Below are 15,803 nucleotides of genomic sequence, written 5' to 3'. Positions count from 1 at the left end.
ACCTCACAAGCCAAGGTGAATTTCTTCCCCCCTGCACAGAGCCAACCTCTGGTGGACTCAGGACACTAGATCCCACTGAATCACACTGCACATGCACTGTGCAGTTCTGGTACTTGCATATTTGCATGATGCCTTTGGCCTATGTTAGGGATAACTTAAACTGTCCTTGAAGCAACTCCCTGTATTTAATGTAAGGATATTTTTGGAGGTAAAATACTGTTCCCTAATTATGCAGTGTACTCTCGTGAGGATCAACTGAGGAATACTCTCTCTGGTCTCTATTTCAGGAATAGTCACACTTCTCTAGGACAATGTGTTTGGTTTTCATCTTGTGAACATGGAGAATCATGTAACTGATCATATTTCCCTCAACTTATTTGTTGCCAGAAAGTTTAGCATTCAATCTATGACCCACCTGTGGCAAAAAACTGCACATGCTTTTACTGTGTGCCTCTTGCCCAGAGTTTCATTCTACTTCCAGGCATTCTCTTTTCCCTTTACCTCTATTTTCTCACATTTTAAAAAGCTATCTTATCTTGCTGTTTGCATATATAACTGCATACTCTTAAAACTTTTTTGAAACCAGTCATGTTACATATAAACCAGCTAATTAAATGACACAAATAACTTGGATTCATTTTTGTACTATTATTTTCTGTACTATTGTACAATAAGTTTATATTTTCTATGTTAGAGTTAATGTTAATTATTACTGAATTTATTATTCTTTGTGGGGACTGAGTATTTCTATACTGCATATTTTTAAACATCTAAATAATTAATTGGAGAGGAGTGTTTGTTTTTTCTCCAGATGGTTGGTGACTTGTCAAGAGGGCCACCATGTGAACCACACTGTTTACTAACACATCATAAAATAATTAGGTATAAATTTTAATTTATTCTAATGACCAAAATCTTAATTTGCAACATCAGCCATGTTTTAAAATATTCAGACTTCTGTTCCAGTTACACTGCAATGGCAAAGATGCATTTCTTTCTTACTTGGCAAGCAGTACAAATATATCTGTTATTTACAAGCGTGTTGCCTCATCTATCAAGGTTGCTCAGAGCAGACAGCATTTAGTGACTAAGTAAGGCATGGCAAAGAATGATAAAAAAGAAAAATGATTCTAGCCACAGTTATGTTAATTCAGGAATGTCAACTATAAATGTTAAATCTCCCATCAAGTAAGGGTTTCCCAAAAGGAAGCTTGACCACCCTCTCAACACAGCCTCAATAAATATAATTAGTGCAGTCAGAGGATTCATTGCACTGGGCTTTCTGTTTTTGCTGGTTGGTGCCATAGGAAAGTCTCAAATTAAACTGAGACCTCCAGAAACCCCAACAGACCAGCACACAGTGAAATTAAATGGGTAATGGCATCAGGGAGGGGGAAATATTTTAATGGAACGTTCGATTTCATGAATTTAGGTCCTTTCTCTGATTTATTTTCCAAAGCATGTTTAGTGTCTTTGGCTTTTTTCCCATCTTATTCATACTTTATCATACATCATTCTAGGGTATCTCTCTAAAGGATACCTGAGGGGCAAAGAAAATGCCATCAGTTATCAGTCCCCTTAGAACACTTTCCTTCTAAAGAAGGCCCTCTCTTGGTTATTTATGGATAAATTCAACTCTGCTTTCTCCTGAGTATTCCCCAAGTGATTAAATAAAATATAGTAAGGATATTCTTAGATACAGAGAAACAATGTTCAATGAAATACCTATGGGACAGGAAAAAAACAGATGAAATGACATCTCTGTTGACTCTCCATTTAAACAACTCATAGGCAGCAACAGCCCACAACTCTCTAGGAAGAATCAGGTCTGAAAACTCTGTTGGGTAGTATGAAACTGTTACACCATAGCTTGGCTGACCTGAGGTCAAGGTTTGGAGGAGCAGACAGGCTTGGAAGACTGAGGCAGATACTCTAAGACAAGATGAACAGGGAGCTGAATCAGAAGACAGAGACATTAGCTAAGACAAAAGAGTCCCCCTGTTACCAAAGGTTTATACAATCTTTTATCTTATAACATTGATTGAGTAGCTATGGCACTACTAATATTTACCAGTATCCCAGGCACTCCATGAGGCCCCAGGATTCCAATGATTTGTGAAATATGGTTACCACCCCCAGAACAACGCAATGTAACACAGAGATAAAGTAACAGCTGCAATAGGAACTCCCATTTATTAGCACTTACTCTGTACCAGGAACTGTGCTGTGCATTTTACACGTCTTTTCTCATTTACTCCTTACCACAATCTTCAGAAAAAAAAACTTTTTTCCTTTACAACCCAACTCTCCTGGGCCACCCTAACGGTAAGGAAAGCACTGTAAGCATGAGGCTGACTCCAGCCCAGATCCCTTGCCAACTTGCCCAGAAAGGCCCAAGGTGGAGGGCACCACTATTTTTCCCACATTAAGGTTAAGAAGTTGAAGTTCAAATAAGCTAAGTTACTTATGAAAACAAGACAGTTAGTTAGTGAATGGCAGAACCAGGTCTCATAACTGTATTTTTTACCATGTCTGAAATATGTAAAGGGAAAATGCAAATGGCCAATAAATCTACGATAAAAATCTAACTTCTCTGGTAACAAAAGAATGCAAATTAAAATGAGATAGTATTTGTCATTGGTCAAATTAGGGAAGTTTTACCTTGTTGAATGCTTTTGACAAAGTAGTAGGCACTCATAACTTGCTGGGGGAAACATAAAGTGACCATTTTCAAGAGGACATTTTACTAAAAATAGAACTACCATATGATTCAGCAATTCCACTTCCAGAATATATCCAAAGTAAACAAACACATTAACTCAAAAAGATACTGCATCTCCATGTTCACAGCAGCATTAAACCCATACACTTATGGTCAATTAAACTACAAAAAGAAGGCAAAAATATACAATGGAGAAAAGACAGGCTCTTCAATAAGTGGTTCTGGGAAAACTGGACAGCTACATGTAAAAGAATGAAATTTGAACATTCTCTCACATGATACACAAAAATAAACACAAAATGAATTTAAAAAACCAAAAAAGATTGGAAACCATAAAACTCCTAGAAGAAAACATAGGCAGAACACTCTTTGACATAAATAGTAGCAATATTTTTTTTGGATCCATCTTCTAAGGCAAAGGAAACAAAAGCAAAAGTAAATAAATGAGACCTAATTAAACTTTAAAACTTTTACACAGCAAAAGAAATCATCAGCAAAATGAAAAGATAACCTACTGAATGGGAAAAAATATTTGCAAATTATATGACAAATAAGGGGCTATATCAAACATATATAAACAGCTCATATAACTCAACATCAAAAACAACAAACAACCTAATTAAAAAATGGGCAGAAGACCTGAATAGACATTTTTCCAAAGGAGATATACAGATGGCCAATAGGCATATGAAAAGAAGCTTAACATTGCTAATGATCAGAGAAATGCAAATCAAAACCACAATCACCTCATACCTGTCAGAATGGCTATCATCAAAAAGACCACAAATAACAAACACTGGCAAAGATGAGGAGAAAAGGGAACCCTTGTACCCTGATGGTGGGAATGTAAATTGGTGCAGCCACTATGGAGAACAGTATGGAGGTTCCTTTAAATACTAAAAATAGAGTTACCATATGATTCTGCAATCCCACTCCTGGGCATATATCCAGACAAAACTATAATTCGAAAAGATACATGCACCCCAATGTTCACTGCAACACTGTCTACGATAGCCAAGACATGGAAGCAACGTAAATGTCCATTGATATATGAATGGATAAAGATGTGGTGTGTGTATATATATATATATACACACACACACACACACACACACACACACACATACACACTCATATACACACAATAGAATACTACTCAGCCATAAAAAAGAATGGAATTCTGCCATTTGCTGCAACAGGGATGGACTTGGAGGGCATTATGCTAAATGAAATAAGTCAGACAGAGAAAGACAAATACTGTATGATATCACTTAAATGTGGAATCTAAAAATACACCAAACTAGTGACTATAACAAAAAAGAATCAGACTCACAGATATAGAGAACAAACTAGTGGTTACCAGTGGGGAGAGGGTAGTGGAAAGGGGCAATATATGGTTAGGGGATCAAGAAGTACAAACTATTAGGTACAAAATAAGCTACAGGAATACATTGCACAACATGGAGAATATAGCAAATATTTTATAATAACTATAAATGTCAATCACTATGTTGCACACCCCTAACTTATACAGTATTGTATATCAACTGTACTTCAACAAAAAAAGTTTCAATTTTGCAAGATGAAAAGTGTTTTGAAGATGGATGGTGGTGACGGTTACACAGCACTGTGAATGTACTTAATGCCACAAACTGTACACTTAAAAGTGGTTAAAACAGTAAATTTTGTATTCTATGTTTTTTACCACAATATTTTAAACAGTAATTACTGTTTGATTTTATTTATTTTATATAAATTTCTATAAAATACAAACTAATGTCCAGTGACAGAAAGCAGATTGTCAAGGGAGGGGATACAGGAAGACAGAGTGAGGATTACAAAGGGATATTGTATGACTGTAGTTTTACAGGTGTAGACACGTCAAAACCTATCAAATTGTATGCTTCAAATATGTGCAGTTTCTGTATGCCACTTAAACCCCCAATAAAATGTTTTCTAAAAAATTCAAAATAAAGATACATGCACCCCAATGGTCATAACAGCATTATTTACAATACCTAAGATATGGAGGCAACCTAAGTGTCCATCAACAGATAAATACATAGAGAATATGTGGTGTATATATATATATATATATATACACAATGTAGTCCTACTCAGCCACAAAAAAGAATGAAATTCTGCCATTTGCAACAACCTGGAGGGTATTATGCTAAGTGAAATAAGTCAGACAGAGAAAGACAAATACTGTATGTTATCACTTATATGTGGAATCTAAAAAATAAAACTAGTGAATATAACAAAAAAGAAACAGACTCACAGATCTAGAGAACGAACTAGTGCTTACCAGTGGGGAGGAAGAAGCAGGGAGGGGCAAGTCAGGGGCAGGGAATTAAGAGGTCCATACTACTATGTATAAAATAAATAAGCTACAAGGATATATTGTACAACACAGGGAATATAGCTAGTATTTTATAATAACTATAAATAGAGTATAATCCTTAAAAATTGTTACTCACAATATTGTACATCTGAAACTTACATAATATTGTAAATAAACTATACTTCAATTTTTTAAAAAGTAACAATTCAACTTGGAAGTTTCTACCTTAGGAAACAATAAAAATGAGTCAAACATTTTCTACGTATTTATTTATGCATTCACTCAGTTAAAAAATATTTGCCAGGCACTTGGGACAGAATAATAAGCAAGACATACTTGGTCAATGTCCCCATTAAGTCTAAGGGTAGAGATGTTCATTATAATATTATTCACATAATAGCCAAAATTTTGGATATAATCGGGGTTAAATTATAGCACATCTATAATATGTAATCAACTGCAGCCATAAAATGGAATACTATGTTGTAGAAGAACACTTAAGGTATTAGAAAATGTTTGTGATACACTATACAAAAACAGATTATAAAATATAATGTTATCAAGTAGAATACATGTTCAGTGTAGTCCAAATTTTGTACATTTTAAAGCTATTTATTCACTCAATAAATATTTATTTAAAATCTATTTATGACAGGCCCTAGGGAAATAGCTATAAACAAAACAGATAAAGGTTTTGACCTCATAGGGCTTACATTCTAATTAAGAGAAATACACAATTAATAAAAATGATAAATATATGATATTGAATTTCATGGAAAAAGATTGAGTAATATAAACTGGCCACAGAAGGATGCTCTGATCAGGTAACATTTGAGCAGAGACCTGAAGGAGTGCGCACCGGGTATTTTATCTGAGAAAAGGACTTTCAAGCAAAGGCAACAGGAAGTACAAAAGCCCTGAGGCAAGCATGAGCTTGTGTTCTTGAAAGAGAATAAAGTTCTTGGTAGAGAATTTGGACTTAATTTTGAATTAGATGGGAAGCCATGGCAGCACTTTGAGCATAGGGGTAACAAGAGACTTAAATTTTTAGGGGAACACAGTTTTTTGTGAAAAACAGACGTGAGGAATGGCAAAAGCAAGATGTTACACTAGGTGATAGTGGAGCTGATGAGTACATACTGGAGTTGAGCCAACACTGACTGAAAGAGGAAATTGGGAGAGGAGAATTTTTAGAGTAATAGGTGTGAGGAATAATCCAAGGCTTGTTTAGGGACATGAGGCAGCCATGAAAACATGCCTCTCAGATCTCCAAGTGCAGGGAGTGTGTTAATGGATGGCCCAGCTTCTGAACCAAATTTGCCTCAACGTCATGCTTCTTCCAGACTACTTCCAGCTGATGACTGTTAGGGATACTGTCATGACCATACTTGAGAGATGCAGGACTCCTCTGATGCCAACTTTGGCTCAAGAACTCCACAGTTACATTGCAGGAACTGTCTTAAAACTGTACCAAAGTCTATGACCTCCTACCCAACCTTCCTTCCTTCCCTCTGTCCCCTACATGGGTCAGCCCTGCATCACAGTCTGACAACTCTTCCAGACTCCTCTGAGTCTCCCACTCTCCTTCAGTAACACCCCCCCATTTTTTCTCACAGGTTTTCTTCCCAGTAAGTGGGATCACATATATCTGCTCTCTCGGTATCTGCTTCTTGGCAGACCCAAACTTGCTGAGTTTGAGCTGCTAATAAACAAACACCCAAATAAAGATGTCTACTAGGCAGTCTATGGTTCAGGTTTAGAAGCAGAGATATAAAATGGGAGCCATCATCACACAGATGGTATTTAAAGCCATGTGCTAGGTGAGATCACTTTATTCAAAACTTCATTTCCTTCAGTGACCAGATCCTAACTATCTACCTAAGAAGAATAACCCTAATATGCAACTTCATGCTCAAATGTGTTTTATGATGGATGCCCTTCCTGGAAAGGGCCAGCACCTGTAAAAAATGTCTGCATTTTAAATTAGGATGCCCAGGGAGTGAACCTACAGGATCAGTCTGTCTTGGTGGAATGTCAAGTCCCATGGCAATTGACTGAGGGAGATATTTTGAGCCCTCTCTATGTCTATGCAGAGCCAGACCCACTGTCACACTGACTGATATAAACTTCTAGAACTTGTTTATTTCCCTTTCATTTTTATCACCCATTTTCTGCTCTCCAGTCCAAGTAATCCCTTCATCTTCTTGCCATCTCTTTTTCATCTTCCTTCTATTTTATCCTTAAAAGAGGCTTCTAAGAAATTTTAACAGAAATATGCAGAAATTACTCAGAAATATGTAGTTAAAACCCCTCAACATAAAATAAAGGAAAGTGCAAGATTGCCAACTTAACCCATACAAGCCCTCAGAAGGACTATGAGTTGAGGAAGTTACATATGTGGCCGAGGACAGAAAAAGTGAAAAATATGATTAATAAAAAGAAAATAATATGCATGTGTAACAGTAAGTTAGGCGAGAAAAGTGACTAGAAAGTTATTTATAAAAAGTAACAGCCACTTTTTTTTTCTTATTTCCATCTAGCATTTCCAGCAAGAATGTTCTCTAAACTCAGTATTTCCTCTCATTCCTATCAGTTGTCATTATGCTTGGCTTCTATGTCTGAGTGTATAGTTACTTCCTCCCTATTCACACATACACAAGAGAAATAAACATTCTTTTGGTAACAAAAATCAATCAGCTAGGTGTAAATTTTACTAAAACTACATTAATAAAGTTAGGGAAAAATATCTCTAGACTGATAAATAAACATTATTCACCTCTCAGTGGTGTCATCTTCTTATATTATTTTGTTTTACCTCTCAGAACCCAACAATAGAACAACAGTAGAAACAATAAATATTCTCACAGAGGCAATGGAACAGGGTACGTAATATCCAGCTAACCTCAAAAATCCAAAACGTAGTCATTATGCCATTTTGACCATTGGCATTGGTCAAAAAAAAAAAAAAAAGCCAGGGTCCTTGACACCATCTCCCCTGGGCCAAAGGCCAAAGGTTGCTAAAACTAGGAAAAATGCACTAAAACTAGCTTAGAAAGGCAGGCAGAGCCTCTCTGCGATGCCAAAGGACCATGGGACACATTTAGAGACACCCTAGTTTTACTGTGAAGCCTCAAATAAACCAACACTAAGACTAATAATCCCAGAAAAGTAGCCTTGATGTTCACCCCTTCTCTCACAAAAGTTTTAATTAAGACTATTATGGGATTTCCCTCCACCCCCAGGGAAACACAGTTCCAATTTTATAAGTCAGTCAATGGAACAGTATGATATAATTTGAGAATTCCGAACACAATCTTCAGCAATATATCTATTTTGTAAATTGAGTCTACCTCAAAATACACAGATTGCCTGAAGCTCCAAGGAGAACATCACAAGTAATCTGGAAAAGAGAATTGATGTTTGTGTGAAAACATCATTTAACACACTTAGCTTGCCTAAGGAAAGAACACCTCTTATAAGTACTCTTTCTGTGAACTGTAAACACCACAAACACTTTAAACAGAGAGAGTAAGAAGAAATTAAGACAAAATTAAATGCAGATTGGCTATCAGGAAAAAGAAAAACTGTCTCCACATCATCAACATCTCCCCCCGGGATTAATTAGGACATTAAATGGGCTTTACTCAAGAACTAGTATTGACTCTAGCACTGGGGATATGCAATAGCTTTAAATTAGACATAAGGACAGGAACAGCCTAGGTGTCCATTCTTGGGTCTTTACAGGTTTTTTTCACCTCTGATTTGAGTAAGCTCAATATTTGTATTGCATGGATGTAAACAGGGAAAGAAGACACAGTCAGCAGAATATAGCGTGCAGTTCACAGTCTTAGGAGAGCCTCCAGTGAACATGGAGTATCGCCCTGACTCATGCCATAAAGCAGCCTCGCCTCTATGGATGCATGCACTTCTTGCCAGTTCTGCTCTGACCACTGCGTGGCTCCCCCCCAGGGACAGCAGAACGGAACAAACGGTTGTTCACCCACCGCAAGTACTGCTAAAAATCAACACTCCAGGAAGGGATTTCACTTTTCTTAGGAAGGACAGTGGGGCAGGACAGTGGTGAAACATTACTTCAAGTGCCCTCCAGCCCACAACACCCATGCTGCTGGCCATGAGAAGCACCAGCCAAAAATGCCACTCCAGAATGTAAACTGGTGCAGTCACTGTGGAAAAAAGTATCGAGGCTTCTCAAAAAACTAAAAATGGAACTACCATACGATCCAGCAATTCCACTCCTGGGTATATAACCAAAGAAAATGAAAACACTAATTCAAAAAGATACATGCACCCCAATGTTCATAGCAGCATTTTTTACAATAACCAAGATATGGAAGCAACCTAAGTGTCCATCAACAGATGAATGAATAAAGAAGATGTGGTGAGACATATATACAATATATAATGAAATATTATGCTTAGTGAAATGTCAGACACAGACAGACAAATACAATATGTTTTCACTTATATGTGGAATCTAAAAAATAAAACAAATGAATGAAAGTAACAAAACAGAAACAGACTCACAGATACAGAGAATAAACTAGTTGTTACCAGTAAGGAGAAGGGTGGAGGGAAGGACAAGACAGGGGGAGGGGATTGAAGGTATGAACTACTAGGTATAAAATAAGATAAAAAGATGTACAGCACAGGAAATATAGCCAAATTTTTATAATAACTTTAAATGAAGCATAATCTATAAAATTATCAAATCACTATGTTGCATACCTGAAACTCTTATGATGTTATAAATCAACTATACTTCAATTAAAAAAAAATGCCACTCTACCCTTAACCAAGTCTGTGAAACAGGATGATTCTGACAGGCTGAGCTTTTGCTCAGAAATCATAAACAGCATCTCATTTCTCCCTTTTCCTTTCCCCCATTCCAACCTGTTTGCCTTCATTAATGTGCTTGGGAACCTTGGCTTTGTATTGGGTTGGTCAACAAGTTTGTTCGAGTTTTTCCATAACATCGTATGGAAAAACCCGAATGAACTTTTTGGCCAACCCAATAAATGGAGAGGAGGGAAACGGGCTAGAAGAAAAATGAGGGCCCTGGAAGAGACAGAATGGCATCTGGCCCTCACCTAATCTCTTGAGTTGGCTTTGAGCCCCTTTGGAGAAAGAGGTTAGAGACTTTGTGTGACTCTGGCATAAGCATAGCTGCACTGGGGTCAAAGTGACTAAGTGTGGCCCAGAGCTGGAGAGGAGGCCACTCTAATCAGAAGTGCTAGCAGATGCAAACTAGTATGTATAGGATGGATAAAGAGCAAGGTCCTACTGTACAGCACAGGGAACTATATTCAATATCCTGTGATAAACCATAACGGAAAAGAATATGAAAAGTATATATATATATATATATATATATATGTCACTTTGCTGTACAGCAGAAATTAACACAACACTGTAAATCAACTATTCTTCAACAAAATTTAAAAATTTTAAAAATAAACAGCAATGCTCACCACTCCAAGAAGCAGTGGCTTTGGGAGCACCCAATGGTAGCACTCTCAGCAGAGGCACTGGCATCTCATGATTGGCAGCAGCAAAATCACTTTTGTAGGTAGTAGGCATGGACAAGGGGGCACCAGGGCAGCACAAAACAGATGTAATGTGGCAGCTAATAGGCTGATTCATGCATGGGCCTACATGAAGCACACCTTTGGAGATATCTAGTCAAGTTAATAGGCCCGTACCCATCTTAATTTTGGATAGAGAAAGGAAGGGTAGCCTTGTTTTACAATCACACACTAGTGATTTAAGTGAGGGTCTGCTCATTTATTTATTTAAGTGAGGGTACATTTATTTATTTATTTAAGTGAGGGTCCATTTCAGTAGCCTGTGGCTTCTGCAGTAGCCTTCTAACTGGCCTCCCTGCCTCCAGACTCTCCTTCTGTAGGCTGCATGATATCGTCCCCAAATAACATTTCATCATATCATTTTCCTGTTCAAAACTCACTCTATTCCACAAAATAAGGTGTGACTGTGGGCAACATAAAATGTGATTCTAACTACTGAGGAGGGCTGGTAGGATGATCAGCCATCCCAGTTTTCCCAGGATTGTCCTGGTTTTAGCACTGAAAGTGCCAAGTGCTGGGAAACCCCTCAGCTCCAGGCAAACTGGAAAGGTCAGTCACCCTCGCAGACCATCAGCTTCGGTTTGGGATTGGTGTGTGAGGGTATATTTAAATTTTTTTATGATGTGCTCCAACAGAGAGAAGAGCCATTAACAGCTGCTATTTTTTACAGCAAGGAGCAATGAAATTTAGTTGCTTACTTCATATAGGCAGCTTGGTTGCTATGGCAACAGTGGGTGGCAAACTTGATTGTTCATACCCATAAAATTGACAAACATTTCAGTGTTTGCTTCATACCTTTACATTTTAATATTTGCTGCCACAGGGCTGAGCCCCTTGAATTGTGAAATCACATAATACTTTAACATAATTATTTACTTTCCAGGATGTTATTACCAACAATTAGTTATCTTGTTTACAACTGAGATGATTTTTAGGACATCAATTTAATTTTAGGCTCATGAACTGTAAACTGTCCGTGGAGAGCATGTTGGAGCAACTACTGAATTCCTTGTGCACAGGCAGCATCTATCACATATCCACAGTTACAGTGAGTGCTCTGTATATCTTCTTGGGCTGAAGTTAAGACTCTGATATTATTTATTTATGTCGACTCCACGTTGTGCCATAAAGGATTTAAGGAGGCTTAAAAATACAATATAAAGCAAGAAATAAAGAAATGGAGATAAAGGGAAAATGCGGGTAGGAAAGTAAATTGGTGTCATGAGTAAGTTTAGTACTCAAAAAAAAAATGCATGCCAAGAAGTTCCATTTCCTTGCAAAATTCTAAACATGGGTTACATGTCTGTTTCTGACCTACCTAATAGGCAATTCAAAGAGAAAAATCATGCTCTGTTATAAAATTCAATGTTCATTGGTAAAAACAAACCAATAGGGCTTCCCTGGTGGCGCAGTGGTTGAGAGTCCGCCTGCCGATGCAGGGGACACGGGTTCGTGCCCCGGTCCGGGAAGATCCCATGTGCCGCGGAGCGGCTGGGCCCGTGAGCCATGGCCGCTGAGCCTGCGTGTCCAGAGCCTGTGCTCTGTAATGGGAGAGGCCACAACAGTGAGAGGCCCACGTACCACAAAAAAAGAAAACAAAAAAACCCCAATAAATTAGAAAGAGCATAAACTTATTAACAGAGAAATGAGATATTTTTGTTACATGGTTTCCACATAAAGGGTACTATTTAAGGATAAATATCTGTATCAATGGCCAACAATGTCACCTAAGACCTCTTGTGTAGGTGAAGAGGATTATCTGATTATTTAGAAGGAAAAATGTCTTATTTATCTAAAAAAAAGGAGAAATGGGAAGCTCTGGAAATTGCAAAATAATGATCTTAACCTTGATTCTTTGTTACTTCCTCCAGATATTTTTCTTATAATTGATTTATAAAACAGAAAAAGCATAACATAACAGATTTTAACCACCACAGCTTTGAGGTAAATCATGTAAATAATTTTATTTAATCTTACTTTGGTAAAACAATGGGCAAGAAATTGCTATCTATATGGCCCCCAAACATCCTGTTAAGCACAGTACACAATAAACTGTACTAATAAAAGCCATCATTTGCATAGGTCTTTATAATTTACAAAGACTTTTACACTTAATACTTCACTTGCTTTTTATGACATGTTTTTATATTACGACAATAACTGCAAACGAGAAACTAAAGTGAAGCAATTTCTCTAACTTGCAATGAGTGATTTCAGATTCAAACTTAGTTCTGACTCCAAAGACTATAATCACTCTATTGCCTCTGACTAATGAATAAATTAGCCACATAGTACAAAATAGAGAGATTCTTTACCAAGAACATCATGCAAGTTATAAAAAGTAATCCTGGCTGTGATATTGTGATACAGGTACACAAGATGTTACATGGGGGAAGACTGGGGGAAGGGTACATGGGACCTGTCTGTACTATCTCTTGCAAATGCAGGTGAATCTGCAATTACCTCAAAATAAAAAGGGTTTAAGACAGTAATCTTTCAACTACATTTGACAATGGTTTCTCCTTTGTGAGGTTATGGGTAAAAAAAATAAAACTTCTGGCCTCCAGTTTGAGCTTCATGCTTTAAGAGAAAGGCAGAATATGGTGAGAGCAACAAGATTGGAAAACAGGGCTTTGTGAAAAAGAAAACACGAGAAATAGAGTAGGTATGAGTAAATTTTCTTCATCTAGAAAACAAATTCAAAGGAAACACATTCGAATTGAAGAAAAATAAGGAAATACTTTATAATAAACCTTATAGATCTCACATATATATGTACAAAATGCTCTTTCTCATAATGGCACCAAATACTTCCACAGTGTTAAGGAAAACTACCTTTGTTTTGGACAACGGGGATTCACCTGGTTGGAGGATATGAGCTCAACAAGTAGCCTCTTTTGGTACCTTTGCAGTTGCACAATGTGACCAGAGTCATATACAGGAGACCACATAGTGTTTGAATGCTGATTCTATCACTTTCTGGTGGTGGAACTTCAGCAAATCATGTAACTTCTTTGGGTCTCTGTTTTCTTATTTTCAAATGGTGACAAAGAGATACTGCACTTTGTAAACCACAAAATATTAGAGAAGTACTAGCTATTATTACTACCTGCTAGTTCAGAGACTTCAAAAGTGACATATTTGATGAAAATGTGAAAGATAACTTTAAGAATAAGAAGAGTGGGTTAACCAACTTTAAGAATAAGAAGAGTGGGATATGGGAGGCACTGAAAACCAACTCTTCAGAAAGGAAATAAGTCCATCCCTCACCCTTAGTCTACTAAAATGCTTGACATTCCACCACTGAAAATTCACTTTAATATGTGGTCAATACCCTAGGGCAAGTCTTAATTCTTCTTTACCATCGTATTCCCATATTGCATAATGCCTAACAGAGTAATCAATCAAAAATACTCAACATCTCTTAGAAAAGGGTCTATATCTCTCAAAATTCCAAGTTTAAATAACAAAAGGACTGCAAAAGATAATACGCTGAGGTTTTGAGGAACTAAAGAGGCTACGTGTTGAGCCCATATCCTCCACTGACTTTTTATATGATCACCTACAGTAGTAGATACCCCTGTGCAATGGCCAGATTCCTACTCCAGGACTGAATCATTCTCCCAACCACTGAGAGTGTTGGAGGTCCACAGCTTTCAGCTAAGACCCTTTCCCAAACTTTCCCTTCCTAAAGAGAGCCAACTCACTCAAAATCATACCTCCTCCCTAGGGGTATAAAATTTCAGTTTTCTTGTCTTAATTAGGGTCAATTCTAAAGTTCCACCCTTGATCCAGAATCCTCTGTGGGATCAACTGAGGCCCCTGTTGCAACTTGTATTAGTCAATGTTCTCCAGAGAAATAAACCCAATAAGAGATATATACACACATATATGACAATTTATTATAAAGAATTGGCTCACATGATTATGGAAGCTAAGAAGTCCCTCAATCTGCCATTTTCAAGCTGGAGACCCAGGTAGGTCAGTGGTATACTTCAGTCTGAGTCTGAAGGCCTAAGAACCAGGGGAGCTGATGCTCTAAATCTCAGTCCAAGGGCAGGAGAAGACTGATGTCTCAGCTCAAACAGGCAGAAAACAAATTAATTCTCCCTTCTTCTGTCTTTTGTTCTATTCAGGTCTTCAGTAGATTGGATAAGGTCCACCCACATTGGGGAAGGCAATCTGCTTTACTGAGTCCACCAATTCAAATACTATCTCATCCAGAAACACTCTGACAGACACACTCAGAATAATGTTTAACCAAACATCTGGGCACCCCATGGCCCAGTAAAGTTGACATATAAAATCAACCAATACAAAACTGCACTGGAGTTCAACCTCTACTTAATCCTGCATCTTTCACTACCCCATAGCTGTTGATCCCTAGATTACTTCCCAATAAACTTTCTGCATGTGAATATCCTTCAAAGGCTCGGTTTCTTGGGAAAATTCACCTGTGTCACCTACTCCTCCTATAAATAAAGTTAACTCCAACACTTCAGTTTGACACATCCATTTTGATAAGTACTCTCAAGTATAAAACCATACTGGAGGGCTTCCCTGGTAGTGCAGCGGTTAAGAATCCGCCTGCCAGTGCAGGGAACACAGGTTCGAGCCCTGGTCCAGGAAGGTCCCACATGCAACGGAGCAACTAAGCCCGTGCGCCACAACTACTGAGCCTGCGCTCTGGAGCCCATGCTCCGCAACAAGAGAAGCCACTGCAATGAAGAGTAGCCCCCGCTTGCCACAACTAGAGAAAGCCCGCCTGCAGCAACAAAGACCCAACGCAGCCAAAAATAAATAAAAATAAAATTAAAAAAAAAAAACCACACTGGAAAACCAGACCTGCCTTTTGTGCCATTAAGAACTTAATGACTATATGGAAAAGATGATCACTATTGTTATGCTTCTCTGAGAAGTCCTAGTTTTCATTAAATCTCTCAATTTTTTCACCTCATGACTCATATACACATGTTCAGAAGACACCCAAGTTCTGAAATTTCTTGCTGCCCTTTTTCAGCACAGTGTGAAAATGTAATTGCTGATCAATAAGAACTAAGGTTTATGGTATCTTTTTCACACTATCTGTTTGGGCCACGAGAGCATAACCGTGAAGCTGCCAGTATATATTCCA

Source organism: Delphinus delphis, chromosome 2 (genome assembly GCF_949987515.2).
Source record: "Delphinus delphis chromosome 2, mDelDel1.2, whole genome shotgun sequence".
NCBI lineage: Eukaryota > Metazoa > Chordata > Mammalia > Artiodactyla > Delphinidae > Delphinus > Delphinus delphis.
Note: the sequence above shows the minus strand (reverse complement) of the source record.